Here is a 17775-nt window from a genome sequence, read left to right as displayed (position 1 = left end):
TCTGTAATGGCCTATATGGGAAAAGAATGTTAAAAAAAAAAGAGTGGATATATGTATATGTATAACTGATTCACTTTGCTGTACAGAAGAAACTAACACAACATTGTAAATCAACTATACTCCAATAAAAATTTTTAAAAAGAAAAAGAAAAGGGGAAGGGGGTTTATTGGCTGATAAAATTGGGATGTTCAAGAGGCAAGCTGGCTTCAAGCAAGGCTGAATCACAGGTTCCATCCAGACACCAGGAATCGCCCTCTTTTCCTCATCTCCTGATTCTACTGTTCTCTGTTGGTTTTCTTCGCAGGCAGGCACTCCCCGTACTGGCAAAATCAGTCACCAACAGCCTTGAATCACCATCGTCACTGGCTATTCCTGAGAGTAGAGGCTCTTTCTCCAGAAGCCCAGTGAAAGCCTGAGAGGGCTCTGATTGGCCCAGTTGCCCAGCACTAAACCAATCACTGGGCCCAGCAGGACAGACAGCTCTGATTGGCCAGGCCCGGTCACGTGACCACTCAGGTGTGTCACCTACCTGCCCAAACTACAGACACTCAGAAGGAGGAGCGTGGTTTCCCCAAAGGGAGAGTAGACAGACAAAACACGCCCCTCCACGCTGCCTGTATTTCTCCCCCCCACTGGCTTCCTTCCTCCCAAGCACACACCACCAGGGGGAAGTGCAATGTGGGTTCATTCCCCCTGCATTTCTCTTCGAGGCTGGGTCCTGTTCCAAACACCTCTTCTTTTCCCCTCCTCAATCCGTCTATGGCCTATACTGAGCACCTTCAAAGCACAAACCTCTTTGCAAAGAACTGCAGGAGGTGATCGGCAACTAAACTGTGGGGCTAGCCAGGAAGAGAAGGTGACCTACAGCAATCCACCATGAAAATAATTAATCACTTGGTTGTGTGGTCAGAGAAAGGGAAGTCAAGGAATTGCAGAAGGCTTGGGTGAGGGGTCAGAAATCAGGTTTGACACTTGGCCATATTTGAAGGGGCGGAGAGGTCTGCTTCAGGCCGTCCATCCTCTCCTCTGCCAGTTGTGGGTGTGTATGCTGTGTGTGTGGTAGTGGTGGAGGTGAGGATTGTGCCTTCACAAATGCAAGTATCCTGCCTCCGTGGTGACATTCAAAGGTCCCATAGGGCAGAACTGTTTTTTTTTCCTTCTAATGCACTCAAAAAAACCTCCCAAGGTCATGTGCACCTTGTTCTTGATCATTGGAGGCCAACCCTACTTTTTGTGGGTCATACTTGTGACTTATTCTCATTGACCTATTCCTTCATTTATCTCTCAGTCTCTGCCTTTGTCTCTCCAGCTCTGCAAGAAGTTGTGTCTGTAAAGCACTGCCCCTCTTCATCTCTCTCAAGAACATCCCTGCCCCGCACTGTGGAGACCCAATAGCCCTTACCAGGAATAGCTGACCCCACAGCTCAGGAACAGTCTGCCCTTCTGTTTCCACCACGCACCGTGGATCAGTTCTGTTACGGCTTCCAGGCCAAGTAATATCCCATGGGCATCACCCTCTGGCATCCAATCATTCATTCATTCAAGGGTACATAGGACTGCAAAGGGCATATGTCACCATCTGAAGAAAACCAAGAATTCTCCAATACTTTGGTCCAAACCAAGCAACTTTTGACCCCTCTCCTCCCACGCAAATGCACAAACACAGGCGGTGGTCTCACCACAGCGGATTCTTACCTGTTGGCTGAGCTGGTCACCAGTTCTGCTTCAGCTGGTGCTGTAGACCCTGACTTGGCATTTCTCTCCCTGTTTAGAATCAAAGCCTTTCGTTACTTCACTAACAGACCTCTGCTGAGTGCCAGACCCTGGTTTAGTCAGGGAATGAGTGAGAGAGCTGAATGGGTGGAAATAAGGGAACAAATCCACTTTTATCCCAAAGGGAGCAACTCCTCACATGGTGGAGAGAAGGAAGCAGGACCTACAAAGCTCCTAGCTGGGGTGTGTGCAAGCTGGCTTCTCAGAACGGCTTACCTAAAATCACAGTGTTGGGCTTCCCTGGTGGCGCAGTGGTTGAGAGTCCGCCTGCCGATGCAGGGGACACGGGTTCGTGCCCCGGTCCGGGAAGATCCCACATGGCGTGGAGCGGCTGGGCCCGTGAGCCATGGCCACTGAGCCTGCGCGTCCGGAGCCTGTGCTCCGCAACGGGAGAGGCCATAACAGTGAGAGGCCTGTGTACTGTAAAAAAAAAAAAAAAAAAAAAAAAAATCACAGCGTTAATTATAGTCCAGTATTGTGTGTGAAACTGGCCCTAACTGGGTCTTCGCTTCCCCTCTGTAAAGCAGGGCTTCCTGTTCTTCCTACTTCATGGAGCTGTTGTGAGGGTCAATAAGGTGATACCTGGTAAACCAAGCTTTGAGAAACATCACCCACTATCCAAACACAAGGTGCTGTTTAGTTTCAATGAAAGATCTAAAAATTGCATTTTCCATCCAGCTAGCAACAAACCATTTGTTCATAGACCTCTACTCCCTGTTCACATTAGGAAACATTAACAATCCTGGGAATATTTACACTGTCACCCGGCAGAAGCCATAAAACTGGGAGAGGGCGATAAAGTTTAAATCCACTCTGGTGGATGAAACACTACTGCTCTAAGTAAACCACCACCATGGAGAGGCACATGGTTTAAAAAAAAGAAAAAGGAGACAAGGAGACAATAAAATCTCCCCTCTCAGATATTCAGAATCAATAAATATGTTATGGAAATAATACATTAGCTATGCAAGGACTGCTTATCTGCCAGGAGGAGACTCTTGATAGCTGGAGAGCGCAGTCGGAGATAGAAAATCCTGAAACCTGGCGCTTACATCAACACCATCTCAATGTGAATAAACCTCTCACCCCCAGCTCCCACCAGCCCCCGGGAACCATGTGTTCTCATTAAATAAACTGAAGAAAAACTGCTGGTGGGAAGAGCACCTTGAAGAGGGGCACTCATCCAGACTCTGTCACCAGCAAGCTGAGGGAAACTTTCAGGGTCTCAGTCTCTCTGTCTGCAAAATGGGTTGAAGTAGAGCAGGATCTGTTTTTCCTTGGTATTAATTCATTTTACATATGGTTAAACGCAAACTGGTAAAACCCCAATATTAAACGACGCAGAAAAGAAAACCAGCATTGCTCTGATCGGCATCAAAGTGAAGTGGAGCTGTGACCACCGGCTCCCCCCGCCTCTTCCCCAGAAGCCCAGGGCTCCAAACAGTACAGTTCCAAAAGCACTCTTCCGGTGACCTCTGGAGACCCTTTAAAATGTGACTTGCTGTGGTTTTACAGTTCTTCTGACATTCTTTGATTCTTCCAGCCTTCTTTGGTCCTCTGTGACACACGGCCTTACTTCCTGAGGCTGTCCGCGCCCGACGAGCTCTGTCTCGGCTAGAGAGCGCCTCTTATGACACAGAGTCACACGTGTGGACATTCCTGGCACAGGGCCTGGTGTCTAGCAGAGGCTCCGGAAGAGCCTCCTCTCTTTCTGGCCCACAACCTTGCCAGGGGTGCCAACTCCCAACTCAGCTGGCTGGGTTCCACCAAGAGTCCAGATCAGCCCCTTTCTGCAGAGACCCTAATAGCTGTGCACTTCCCCCTATGGCGTGTTTGTGTGTGTGTGTGTGTGTGTGTTGGGGGGCGCCTATCCCTCCCACCGCCATGCTGGGGCCAGTCCCCGTGCAGCTGTCTGCACACCCTGGCCTCTCCCACTAGAGCCTGAAGGAGTGTGCGTATACAGTGTTTTCAAATAACCTGGATGATTTTTTTTTAATAAAACTATTTTTTTATTGCTGTTCCCAACCCACCTAGCACCAGCTGTGATGAGAATCACTTGTATGGTAAAGTGTTGTTGATAAAATTGCTCCCACTGGAACTCAGCTATGCGCTCACGTGGTGCGCTACTGGCTCCTTCGCCGCTCTGCTCTTGCAGCGTGCTCATCCCCGCCCCTCCCCGCTCCTTCCCTGGCTTCTCTCAAGCCCTGGCTCATCCCTCCTCCCTCCTCTCCTTCTGGCCCATTCTCCCTCCCCCCTCCTACCCCTTTCTTTCTACTCTCCCCCTCATGCTACCTTTCCTTCTGGCGTCCTTCGAATGTCTCCCCTCTGCTCCCCTTCCCTACCTCTGCATCTCTACCTCTTCTGTCCCTCCTCACTGTCTCCCCAGTATATGCACATGTGGGGCCAGGGCAGCTCAATGAGAGGCACTGGGAGGCCTCAGGCTTCTCTTCAGAGAGTGGCAGATGCAGCCCAATCCTAATAAGCAGATGCTAGCCTGGGCAGCTGCCTGTGCTTTGAGGATGCCACCATCCCCAGATATGCCCCTGGGGTAAGAAGGGGCGAGCCAAGGAAGGCAGATGTGAAAAAGTATGGTAGATTCAGGGAACAGTGTGTAATCTGAAGGAACAGCATGATGAGGAGCTGCTGAAGGAGGTGTTAAACCCACCTAAGTTTGAGGAGATGTGTAGGGGACTGATTACATGTTATGGAAGGCTTAAAAACTTGGTGAAGAAGTTCTACTTTGAATTAAGGTCCTTCCCAGTCATGAGAGTGCTCACAGCTGCCATAACACAAACTTGACCTACTTTATATTGAAGCATGAAACTGGAGAGCTTCAGGTCCAGCTTTATCAGGGCTCTAGCTCCATCATTTCTGCTGATTTTCTCAAAGACACAGCTTTCCCGTTTATATGTCTGCTTGGTTCTCAGGGATACAACAGGTCTGCAAACAGGGCAAGCAGTTAGGGCAAAGGACCTTCTTGTTCATTTCCTGCAAGAGAGAGAAAGAGAGCACAGGTTCCCACAGTCCTCTCTTGACAGCAAGAGGGGGCTTCCAGAGAAACCTCTCGCCTCATGTCTCACTGGTCAGAATTGGATCACACGCCCCTTCCTGAATCAATCACTACACCAAACAGGCACTCCCTCTGGGCTGAGGGCAAGCCTCCCAAATGCAGGCTGCTATCCAAGGAGGCAGAGGGGGTGAGATGTTGAAGGGTCAACCACAGCACCCTCTGCAGCTTAAGGTCCCCCCGTCGGGGAGTATGGTGAGGGGGCAGAGGGTACCTGAAGCCCTGGGCCAGCAAGGAGCATCGTCCCAGAGCAGCAACGTACGTTACATTAAAATTAGATGACTGACTAGAATACAAAATGTATACACAGCTTTAAATTAAGGCATGAGACTTCTGAGACATTTTCTGATTAAGCGGCAAGAGGGTCGCCTTACACTTGTTTGGATTATTACTACATTTCTAACACGTGGAAAGTGCACCCCAAAAATACCTGCTGAATGAGTAAATGAATGAACAAATGATTGAGACAGGCAATTTCAGGCTCCTTTCAGACCTGGGGGGACCATCCCCTCTCCTTTGCTATTGGGGACCTTCAGCAGAAAAGTTTGAGAAGCACTGCGATAGACAGAGGGGGTGCCTAGGGAGCCGGTTTTCTTTTCTTTTCAATAGCAGCCTTATTGAGATATAATTCATAGACTATAAAACCCGCCCCTTTAAAGGGTACAATTCAGTCGTTTTTAGTATATTCACAGCGTTGTGTGACCATGACCCACTCCTGGGGAGTTTTAGAGCCAGGTGGGGGAGATTCACGCCCATGAAGAGCGAGGGCTCAGGGCTGTGAGTGGCTGGGGGCAGACGGGGGGCCTGGCTGGAGGAAAGTAGGTCTGGTAGAAGCAGAGAGAACCCCTAGAAAGCCACAGCGATACTAAAGGGGAGGGGTGGGAACCTGGGTCTCGGGGTGGTAACGGCAAGATTGGAGAAGAGACGGCTCACGTAAGAGAGGTTGCAAAGACTGCAAATGTAGGTTTGGGGGCCACCCATGGTGGGCAGAGACACTGCAGGACGAAGGTGCCCCTCATTTTCAAGCCATCAGATTTCTATCGCTCGATCCAGGCTACACAGTTAGGCAGGCTGCAGCCCAAGCAGTGGTGTCTGTCCAGCTCCCCTGCCTGGGGCAGAGATGCCAGGAACATGGGTCCCCAGGCGCCGGCCACATGGAGATGCAGGGCTGGCGTGACCTGACCAAACTGCTCAGAGAACAGCACCCCAGGTGACATCCTCCTTGCCACGAGCTCCTGAGCTCAGCTACTCATAAGCAACATTTCAAGGATGGAGCGGATCCAGGCAAGGGAAAACAAAAAGGAATTTGTGTTCCACCTTGGGGGGGGGGGTCCCCTCAGGAGCTGTAGAACTTCCTGCAGCTGTGCCTGGGGGTGGGGGAGCAGATAACCAGCCCCATCTAGCAGGGTGTGCAAGGAGTCCAAGAGCGTGGCTTTCTGGAAGCTGTCAGCAAAGTGGGCCTTGGCAACCAGACTAAGCAGCATCTTCAGCACAAAGCGCGCAGGCTGTGTAAACACCTGGGCAAGAAAGCAGAGACCCGAACCCAGGACCCGTCTCTGGCCGTCGTGAGCTGCCTGGGCCTTAGATTCTTCGGCTCTAAAGTGAAGGGGTGAGGCTAGTTCCAAATTGCCCAAAATGATCTCCTCGAAACACTAGGCCCTCTGGGTGTTCCAGGACGAAAAGACAGGGATATGGCAAATGCTCTGTTACCCTCCTGGACACAGGAAGGCCCCGAGTCTTGCAGTTAAGGAAACTGTTGACCTCTGTTCAGTTTAGAATTTCCCCAGATGTCTGATGGATGGGGCCGGAGTGGGGTACTTAGAAAACTTAGAACATCACTTTCTAAGTCCACCTAGAAAGAGCTTCCTTCTCCCAGGTGAACCCTACCTTCGCTGGTTCATGGTGTCTTTTGGTCTCCCAGTCTCCCGTGAAAACACAATTACTTTTAGATGGAGTAGTACCATTAAGCCAGTATGAGTTGATGTTTTGGCCGGGACTGAACTAAGAGTTGGCCGAGCACAAGCTAGGCCTGGGCTGAAGGGCAGGATAGGGTGCCAGGGGATGGAGATGGGTTAGAAAGGGGGGAGGAGACAACAAAGACCTATATTTGTCATTTAGCAACTCGGAGTGTTTCCAAGGAGGGAAATTTCGCATCAAACCATGTGTGTTGCAGCCAAACACTTGTTTGGTAGAAGTTGAGACTTTTACCCCCAGGTAGGATTTTTCAGATGAGGGAAAATCCCCACGAAGCCCAGAGAACGTGATGACCTGCCCCCAATCCCACAGAGAGCACACAGCACGCAGGACGGGCCCGCAGGCTTCCAGCCAGTGTTCTCCCAGCAGGGCCAAGCTAACTGGAGTCCACGGCTGCCCTCTCCGCATACACCATGCCTGACTGCCCAGCCCCATGTCGGTTCTGTTCCCAAGAAGGATTTCTCTTGACGGAAAACGGAGCTAAAAGGGCAAGGGAATATTTCCAAATGGTTGATCTGACAGCTGCAAATTTCATTTTCTGTTACATGCTGACCTCTAATTGTTTCCCAAGTAGCCTGGGACTGAGAGATCAATAAATCCCAGAGATAGTTAATATCCCCTCTGGCATCCCCAGCTTTAGTTAGAAAACAGTCAAATTCACGGCTCTCTGCAAATTTTAGCAGATTTTTTCATTCTCGTCAGGGTCCGATGAACTGTCATTCAGCCGAGGACCTGCTTGGGCCCTGAGAAACCTGTGGTGACAGGGAGGGCGGGGGCTGGGAGGAAACTCAGCGCTGCTGGCCCAACCTCCCCTCGTCCAGGTGGGAGGATCCAGGACCAGAGAGGCCCACAGTGGCCACGAAGGGGGTGGGAACTCCAACCCAACCTCCCGTGGCTCTTTCCACTCGACCAAGCTGCCTCCATTAGCTTATTAGTAGAACAAGGGAGTTGGGGTCATTTGGTGAACCTGTCCCCAGAGAACTTCTTAAAGGAAAGCTTGGATGTAGTAAAGGAAATAACAGATTTGTAATTATAGAAGCTATTTCCCTCGTTCCCTTTCCTCTGCCTCTTAATAGCCAGTTGACCTTGGTCATGGCACTTTCCCTCCCTGCTGAGCCTCAGTTTTCCCAGCTGCACAATGGGGATGATACTTGTCCCTGCCTAAACAGATGATCGTGAGGATTAAATAAGTTGGAGAGTGGAAGTCCTCACCCAGAGCCTGCACAAGATCGGTGGGGACCTCCCTGAATCTGAGTGAGGTTCAGGACTAGTCAGCAGAGACCAGCTCTGCTCAGTCTAGAGTCTTGAGAACGAGTCAGGAATGGGGGGACTTGCAGGTCAACTGGAATTGACAACCCACAAGGACTGTGTGCCCTGGCCAGAGTGTCAGACGTGTGTTGATTCCTCCCCCAGATTGAGGGGGCCTGGTGGCAAGGATGGGACTGTAAACTCCCTGGAGTCCTCCCACAGGGTGCAGCGCTCCGAGCAGGTACGCAGTAAACCCTGGCTGAATGTGCACGCACGAGGCAGTCTAGCTACCATGGCGAAGACAGCATTTGGTCCACAAGATGCTGTTAAAAGAACAGACAGGGCTTCCCTGGTGGCGCAGTGGTTGAGAGTCCGCCTGCCAATGCAGGGGACACGGGTTCGTGCCCCGGTCCGGGAAGATCCCACATGCCGCGGAGCGGCTGGGCCCGTGAGCCATGGCCGCTGAGCCTGTGCATCCGGAGCCTGTGCTCCGCAACGGGAGAGGCCACAACAGTGAGAGGCCCGCGTACCGCAAAAAAACCCCAAACAAACGAACAAACAAACAAAAAAGAACAGACAGTTGGGTGCTGAATAGCCCAGCGCGCGTGCCCACGCACATACACGCGCACGCACACACACATACACACACACACACACACACACAAATTGGCCAAGAAGCCAAGGTCAGTACTGGCCTCATAATCTTCATCCCATGGCCAACCACATCTGAGCACGAAACTCTCTGACCCGCTTACATGCATGCAATGTCAGGGCTGGAATCCACTGAGGGGTCAGACCTCTCTCCTAACCCCACCCTGCCTCTTCTGCAGAGAGTTTCAGCAGACAGAACTCCCACCTAGGATCTGTAGAACACAGTTTGATCTCAGCATAACACTACCTCGCTGTGTGATTCTGAGAAACTCACTTCACCTCTCTGGGCTTCAGTTGAACCATCTAAGAAAGGGAGAGATGGAGCTACCTGGGTTTGTCTATCTGACGGGGCCTCTGTAAGGCAAACCACAGCCCACGGGAGATGGGAAAGGCATGGTAGATAATTGAATCTAATGCCTTTCAAATATTTATTTTAGCAGATGAATCTTTCCGTTGTTTTTAATACTCAGAACCCCAACTTATAAGACAGAGCTGCTCAGGCTGCATTGGAGATGGGAGCTGGCCTTCAGGCTTCCTCCTTCTTGGTGAAACACTGTTTGAAGAACACACACCTTGTTTTAGAGGTGAGAAAACTGAGGCCTCAGATCAAGGTCACAAGCTCTCCAAAGAATCCCAAATCCTTGGGAGGCCCTTAGCTCCCTGGGCGGGAGAAGAAGCCCCACTTCTGTGGTGCGGCCCTGAGGGCCCATCCGCCACCTGAGCCCCCCCCACCCCCCACCCCGAGAGCCGCCTCTGTTACCAGGCAACCAGAGCCGTTGCCCAGCATTCCCCATCAGCACCTCGCAGCTGTCCTCACAGCCAAAACTGGTTCAGAAAAGGCTACCCGGCTGGCAGGTAGGAACAAAGGGATTAGGCCCCATTTGACAGACAGTGTCCCTCCCATTTGCATGTCATTAAGCCGCAGGCCAGTTAGCAGAGGGGGACACATAGCTTCAGATTCCCTGCCAAGCTGGGGCACAGAGGCGCCGGGCTCCATTTGCATTTTGGACACCTGCCCTGAGCCACAGGAGTGCATTAGAAAGAAAAGGTTTTCTTGAAAGAGAAGACTGGGGGACTGGGGTGGTGCTCCCATCTCGATGGTGACCCCAGCTTGTCCCGATCTCTCTCCCAAACTGTGACACAAGCTGGAACAGACCTGTTTTGGAGGGAAAGAGCTTTATTGCTCAGAGAGTTCAAACTTGGCAGCAAACAATGACTTGGGAGAAGACAAGTAAATTCTAACAACCCGGGCTTATCTGGGCTCCCTGCAGCCAGCAATCCCACGCCACACACACACACACACGCGCGCACACACACACACACACACACACACACACCCCTAGCCAAAAAAAAAAAAAAAGAGGAAAGAAAGGAACACAGGCCACATTTTCTCTGCACTCCCCTTCCTCAGCCTCCTGGGGTGCTCCTGATTGACAGGACACTAAATGCAAGAGGTTTCCTGTGATAGAGAAAGAGATTTTCTTGAAGCATTCAACTCCTGACCTTTAAGAGCTCGGGGAGCAAAATGATTTTCAGTCACTTAGGTCTGAGTGAAAGGTATGTGAATTGATCGACTGCAGGGCTCAGGCCTCCCGAGGTCTCAGTGTTATGTCATTAAAATCTTACAATCGAGTTATCCTAATGTATTCCAGCAGCCACCTTCTCAGAGGCGACTAGTAAACAGACTCAAAGTTCCATTGGTACAAAATGCTTTCTCCAAGGGCTGCTCCAAACCTGGGAAGGCCAGCAGAGTAGGGGGCCTGGGGCCAATCTGGCTTCAGCCATTTGGGGTTTTCTTTTTTGGTCCTCTATTAGACTATGGTAACTATTGTTGTTGCTTCCTCTCATGTCTCTTCCTCTGTCTCCCTTTATCTTATAAAGATGCCTACGCCTCTGGCCACAGGTGGCTGTATATATAGGCCTGATTGGTCACATTGCCTTGCTCCCTGGCAACTGTGATTGGTCTGCTGGGGGTACACCTGACCCAGGCTGAGCCAATCAGAATCTTCCCTGGGACTGCTCTCCTTTTACTGAGGAGCCTGGGCAGGGAGACTGGGAATGTGGGTTGATGGCAGCCATTCTCCCTGCCACACGGGGTCTGTGTGCAGAAGGCAGTTAGCACAACAAGCAGAGACGAGAGACGGATAGAGTGAGAGGTCTGATGCCTGAAGCTCCTTCTCCAATTCTTTTGAGCTACCCTCATAGCTTTCCTAGCTCCATGAGCCTTAAAACTCCTCTTCTGCTTAAGTTAGCCAAAGTTCATTTCTGTTGCTTGCACACCAAATTCCTACCCTGTAGTGGGAGCTGATATTCTCAAAGTACAACTGTCTGGGGCTTGGGGAATATAAACTTGATAGGGAATGGTACAAAGTATAATCATGCAGCCCCTCAGGGATGGCCCACTAAAACATGAGCTGCATGAACAGGACCTTTGTCTCTTTTTCAGCTTCTAGAACAATGCCGGGCACATAGCTCCTCTTACCGCCTCTCTTGTGGCCGGCATGGTCTTGCCTATCACATAGCACCTCTGCTGTTTCCTGACTTCCATTCCCTGTCATTTTGAGTCTCTGCTCCCTCATAACTTCAGTTTGTATGTGGCTACCATGGCCCAGCTCTCCTTCACAGCCTCCACTGTTAACTGCTTCCTTCTCTCCATGTTTCTTGGTACCAGGTCCCAGTGCAGTTCCAGGGTCAAAGAAAAACAGAATGCAATGGCTTTGCCCATCTTTTTGTGCCAGGCCACCTCCTAGGTCAGTCTGATGTCTCTGAGTCGGGTGGCCATGCCTGAGCCAATCCGCTGAGGCTATGGGGCAGGGAGTCACATGGTATAAAACATGGCCACCTGGGCCATAGAGGTCACAGCCCAACCAGTCCTCCCTGTTAGGAGCCACAGAATCTCTAGCACAGAATCTCTTGTTCAGACTAGGCTGCGGGAGGCCAAGGACTGTCTACACTTCCCCCTTCCCTGTCCCAGAAACTTCATCTGAGGCACAGGACTTTTTGCTGGCAGTGGGAACCCTTCCCCCATTCCAAGGAGCTTGCTCCCAGGTGCCTCTCTGCTGTGTTTCTTGCTTGAATTGCAAATGGAATCACTGCATAAACCCTACATAACTCAGAGCCCCATGTTGGCAGTATCTTATTTTTCAATTTCTTTTTTTTTTTTAATTGAATGAACATATTTTATGCAAGCCGTGCTACCTTGGTGAAGGCTGTTGCCCTGTGATTCATCAGAGTAATAACTAGAAACACCATTATTTGGCTCCATCCTCCTGCTGAGAACATCACATAACTGAGAAATGTTGACGCGTCTCCTAGACTTGAGGGGGAGAGGGAAAGGCGGGGCAGCGAGGGGAGGAGGAGAGGAAAGGAGGAACAAACGAATAGCTGTATGCACACACGCAGGTGGGCAGGCGTCTGGAGCCATGGGGGAAACACTGACAAACGTCCTTGGAGGCACAGAAAGAACCACACGAGCTTCTCTCCTCAGGTATCTCACACTCGAGAAAAAGAAAAGAAAAAATAAACTCACAGAATTTCACGGCGAGAAGGGATGCGGGTGATCTGGTCCAAATGCCTCATTTAACATGTAAGAAAAATAAAGCTCAGAAAGATAACAGATACCCCTACATGTCCCATTTGCAGACACCCATGTTCCTGGGCTTTTGCCTAGAAATATATAAATCAGCTCATCTGAGATGCAAAGCATAGCTTTACGTATGCTTACTGAGCCCTTGTTCCTGAGTTAATGATTTCCAGACATCATCACTTTGATCCAAGGTGTGACTGAAATAGTCTTGCTGATGTCTTTTGTTTTGTTTTTTAATGAGCTTTTGTTAGGTTGGCTGAGCACCTGGAAATATTTTCAGAAGGTTCTCTTCAGGACAGAGAAGCCCCACAATTAATGTCTTACAAACCCTAGCGTGCTCTCGGGACCTATGCGAATAATGACTTCTAAGCTTAGACGAGTCAAACCTTCAACTCAGGTTTCTGGGAACCTTTCCATTCCTTGTCCAGTTTTACTGGCACTTCCTTAATCCAGCTCTCCTCACCTCCTGCTTGGATGTCTGCCTTGTCCACTACCTATTTCCAAACTCTCCCCTCTCCAACCCTCTCTTCCTCTTACCACCAGGCTAATTGTTCTAAAGCATGACTCTCACCTTGCCCTTCTTAGAGTAACCTTTGTCCATCTCTGCACTGATCAGTCATCTTCTGGCTGCAAGTGAAAATATCCAACTCAAAGAAGTTTACAAACTGGCGGGGAGGAATGAGATATTTACAGGTTCACGTAAGTGGATATTCAAGGGGTAAGGGCTGGATTCTAAGTTTTAACTGCTACCATCAAGAACATTTCTTTCCTCTATCTCTCAACTCTGTTTTCCTTCATGGCAACTTTACTACCTTTTGCTTTCAACTTGTCAGTGCCCGTAAGATTTAGGCATGTCTTTTAAACAATACAGAGCTGACATTTTAAAAAATCCAATCTGAAAAGCTCTGGATTTCAACGAGAAATTTTAACCCATTGAAAAATATTGTGATTACTAATCTATTTGGATTTATTTATACAATTTTAAGTTTTGCATTCATTTTACTCTGCCTTTTTTATGCTTTTCTTTCTCCTATTTGACTGAGTGAACCTTTTTTTCTTTATTCCCTTCTTTTCCTTTGACTAGTTTGTGGCTTATACATTGTTTTAGCGGTTTCCTTAATTTTTTTTTAACATGTACACTTGCCTTAATAAAGCCTGAAGTTAATAAAAATCCGTATCACCCAACAATATAAGACTTTAGAGTGCTTTAACCACTATCAGCCCCTTCCCGTCTTTATTCTATCCAGTACTTTAGATCCACACTGTTTTATACCCCATAAATATTTTACAGGGTCACTATATTTTATAAAGAAAACATGTGATTTGATTCATCCACATTTTAACCATTTTCTTTCCTTACTAGTTTTTCTTGCACCTCAGTCCTCGCTTCCAGGTAGAACTGTCTTTTTCTTTAAATAATCCTGCCATAGATCTTTCAGAGAGGATCTGTTAATAGGACCCTGTTAGTCTTTGTCTGAGATGCCTTTACTGTTTTTCCTTTTATTCTGACTCTCAATTAGAATTCTAATTTGGCAGTGTTCTTTCTCAACTCTTTAAAGACATTCCATTTTTTCCTTATCTATGGTTGCTATTGAAAGCAACTAATCGTCATGCCTTTATAGTAATCTATCTTTTCTCTATTATCTCTCTTAAGACCTTTTTTGTGTGCTTGACGCTCTACAGTCTTAGTACAAAGTGTGGTTTTCAAGGGGTGGGGTTATTTTTATTTATCTTGATTGGGACTGTCTGTGATTCCCAAGTTTGAGGATTAATGCTGATCAGTAATTCTGAAATATTCCTATCCATTATACTTGTCTAATATTGCCTCTCCCTCTTTCTCTGTAACTCCCATCTGATGTATGTGGGGCCTTCTTATCCTGTCCTCCATATCTCTTAACCACGCTTTGATATTTTTATCTTTTGAACTCTCTGCATGTTAAGTATTTTCCTAAAATATACTTTTAAGTTCACTAATCCTCTCTCTAGTTGTGTTCAATCAGCTTTTTAACTAATCCACTTTTTATTTTTATTATACATTTATTTATTTTATTTATTTAATTTTGGCTACATTGGGTCTTCGTTGCTGAACACAGGCTTTCTCTAGTTGCGACGAGCGGGGGGCTACTCTTCGTTGCGGTGCGCGGGCTTCTCACTGCAGCAGCTTCTCGTTGCGGAGCACGGGCTTCAGTAGTTGTGGCGCACGGGCTCAGTAGCTGGGGCGCGCGGGCTTAGTTGCTCCGCGGCATGTGGGATCTTCCCGGACCAGGGCTCGAACCCGTGTCCCCTGCATTGGCAGGTAGATCCTTAACCACTGCGCCACCAGGGAAGTCCCACTAATCCACTTTTTAAAATATCAGCTGGCTGTACTGTTTTCATTTCTAGTAATTCCGTCAGGTTCTTTTTGCAATGTGAAAGTTATTTTCTCATATTTCCATGTTCTTTCCTAGGTTATTGATTCTTCCTTTTACATTTTTGTTCATTTCAAGCCTAGTTATTTTTTATAGACTGGTAGTTCTGCTACCTGGAATTTTTGTGGGTGGAGGGTGTTAGGGTCTAACATTGCTATTAGTTGAGTCTCCCGACTCTTGCTCAAGGTGGATGGATTCTTTGCGTGTTTTGTTATGTAGGATTATAAGGCTCCTTTCAATGGAGATTTATCTGTGGAGGATTCTTTGCATTGATGGCACATTGCCAAAAAAGTCTTGAGTTTGCTTCTGCGTAATCCTCCAGGAGTATCCCTATCTATCCTAGCCAAAAAAGTCTTGAGTTTGCTTCTGCGTAATCCTCCAGGAGTATCCCTATCTATCCTAGCATAATTTTCATGTTAATTTATAGATTTGGGGATTCCCAGACCATGCAGGTTAATACCATGACATACCTCAACCCTTCACAAGACACAGACTTGCATTATAAATGATCAGGGGAGACTTGCCCTCTTCAGCGCTCAGGCCAAGACACACATTCAATTAAAAAAAAAAGAAAGAAAAAAGACAAACAGCTTTCCTTTTATCTCCCTGTGTAAGATGTTTTCCCAGCACAGTGCCTGAACAATCCCACCTTTATGCAGGCTTCTCATCTCAAACTCAGCACAGGCTCAAAGCGTTATCTCTCGCTCCATGTGAGAATCCAATCACTCGTCTAGGTTATAGAGGCTGACACTGCCCACCCCGGCCCAAAGGCAGCTACAACCTCAATTTATATGTCAAATGCTCTGATTTTTGCCTCATCTTCACTTAGGACTCCTTGTGGTTCCCCATATATTTTGCAAGCTCAGTTAGACATCTTATACATATACCTTTATAACACATTTGTTATAATTTATGTATAATTTTTAAAGGAATTTTCTGAGGGAGGGTTTCTGGGTTATCCAGGCAAATGCTGACAGAAACAGAGGTCTCTGCTTTTCTCCATGTTGGCTTCATTCCCAGAGCAGCTTGCTCTATGTGGTGACAGCAATGGCCCCTAGCAATTCCAAGCTTACCTGGGCCTTAGAGACAGAGAGACCAGAGGTGGGGATAACTATCATTGGCCTGACTTGGGTCACATGCCCATCTGTGGACCAATCATAATTACTCAGCCGCCCTTCAAGGGAAAGACTGGCCTAGGCCCACCTGAACCACATGAATACCAAGATCAGAAAAGGGGAAAGTAGGTGCTTGACAAGCAGAAACAACAGGCGGCAACCGCAGCCACTATAAAATGCACGAAGTGTTCTCTCATGTAATCCCAACCCTGTGAGGTAAGATCTACAATCATCTCTCCAGTTCACACAGCTACTGAGGGGTAGAGCTGGCACTGGACTGTGGGTCACCTAACTCAAATCTTGGACATTTTAAATCAAGGCTTGGCCCAGCAGATATGGCCTTGTATTCCTCGGTCCTGCTGTATCTGTCTACCCTCATCTCTTGCTGCGTCTCTACTTGATGCTAAACAATGTTCAGTTTCACCTTCGTGCCTCATGCAGGCCATCCCTGTACTTGTGACGGCCCCGCACAGTCTTCCAACCAAGCCAGGAAGAGGGCAGGACCTGGAGCAGGAGAGGCCAATAGGTTTTCCTTCTCAGGCCAACTCTGATCATGGGCAGGGTCTACGTAAGATGCTACGATAAGGCTGTATCCAGGCTCTGTGGGTATCTTAGGTCTGGTTCCTAGAAGCAGAACCCTGAGGCAGGTATTCCCCTGTACTTCATTTATGAAGGGAGTGGTCTCCAGAAAAACCTGTAAAAAAGTGAGGGATGCAGGAGAAGCAGTTACACGAAGATGTGGTTTCAGCTGAAGCCTGATCTACAGAGAATGAATGGGACCACGGAGCTGTTCCCCCAGTGAAGCAAAGCGTTCGTATCCCTGTGTCAATCAGTCAGCGGTGGGCTGGCCCTTAGGGTAGGTGGGAGGAGACTGTGACCTCTTGGGTATCTCCTGGAGAGGGGTCTCCTGTCTGCTGAGCCAGATGCTCCAGAGGAGTGCAGCTGTGAGCTATTAGCATTGAACACTCACAACAGCTGGGGGTTGGGAGAACGAGGATCTGGGCAGGGCACCAATGGCATCGAGAGCAGTGGGAAAGATCGCCGTCACTGATTAATGACAACAACAAGTTATGAAAGCTGCCCTTTGTTGAGCACTTCCATGCCAGACACTACCCTAAGTACTTTACAAGTGTCCTCTCGTTTAATACTGACAATGACCACATAGCTAAGTACTATTATTTCCCAAGACTGCAACTAAGGAAGCTGAGGCAGGCACAGAGAATCTAATTACTCAAGGTCACACAGTAGACAGGATTCACACTGCACCCCAGAACCTGAACGTATCACCCTTTAATGAGGCCTGGTGTCAGTGAGAGAGGCGGGAAGGTACCATTTTGGAGACTTTGGACCGCCTGGTACAGGAATCTTCTCCCTTCAGATGCATCTGGGCACTATCCAGCCCCCATCTGGGGGATGGTGTCTCCTTCCAGAAACTTCCATCTGAAAGGGAAACTGACCACCTAGAGGTCATTTGGTCTGGAGCAGCCAGCCAAGGTGATGAGAGATGGGGGAATCAGGACGTACGGAGAATCCACTGGGGATGTTGAACCTACAAGGGCATTCTGAGAGGAGCCGCAGGGCCTCAGAGGAGGAAAGGATGCTGAGTTCACAGATTCAGATGGATGGGGCAGAGACCTGAAGGGGTGGCATGACTTGTCCCAGGTCAAGTATCCGGTTTAACCCAAGGCCTCTGACTGAGTGGCGGGCCGATAAATGTTTAAACGATCAGCTCTCCGGGAATACAGAGCCCTGATCTGTAGCATTTGCCAGTTTCTGTGGTGTAATCACTCCCACTGTGGCCAATTTCAAGCTCCCCGCGTGCCAGCACGGAACGCAGAGGTGGGCGAGATGCGCACTTTCAGCTGCTGTGAGTTGGTAGCAGCCGGATCCCGCACACCAGCGACTCCCGGCTCCCAGGTCCAGTAATTCCCCAACACTAATCCTATAAGACT

At 48.7% G+C, this 17775-nt stretch overlaps 1 long non-coding RNA gene across 1 annotated transcript in view; it reads right to left on the bottom strand.

The window, feature by feature from the left end:
* Window positions 1-4626: 4626 nt before the first annotated feature.
* Window positions 4627-17775, bottom strand: part of LOC132596750 (uncharacterized) — an 86390-nt gene continuing 73241 nt past the window's right edge. The window contains exon 4 of the long non-coding RNA XR_009562759.1: window positions 4627-4762. This is a non-coding gene — a long non-coding RNA (uncharacterized lncRNA). The remainder of the gene's footprint in view (window positions 4763-17775) is intronic.

The sequence above is a fragment of the Globicephala melas genome, chromosome 2, assembly GCF_963455315.2.
Source record: "Globicephala melas chromosome 2, mGloMel1.2, whole genome shotgun sequence".
Classification (NCBI taxonomy): domain Eukaryota; kingdom Metazoa; phylum Chordata; class Mammalia; order Artiodactyla; family Delphinidae; genus Globicephala; species Globicephala melas.
This window is presented reverse-complemented; position numbering and strand designations above follow the sequence as displayed.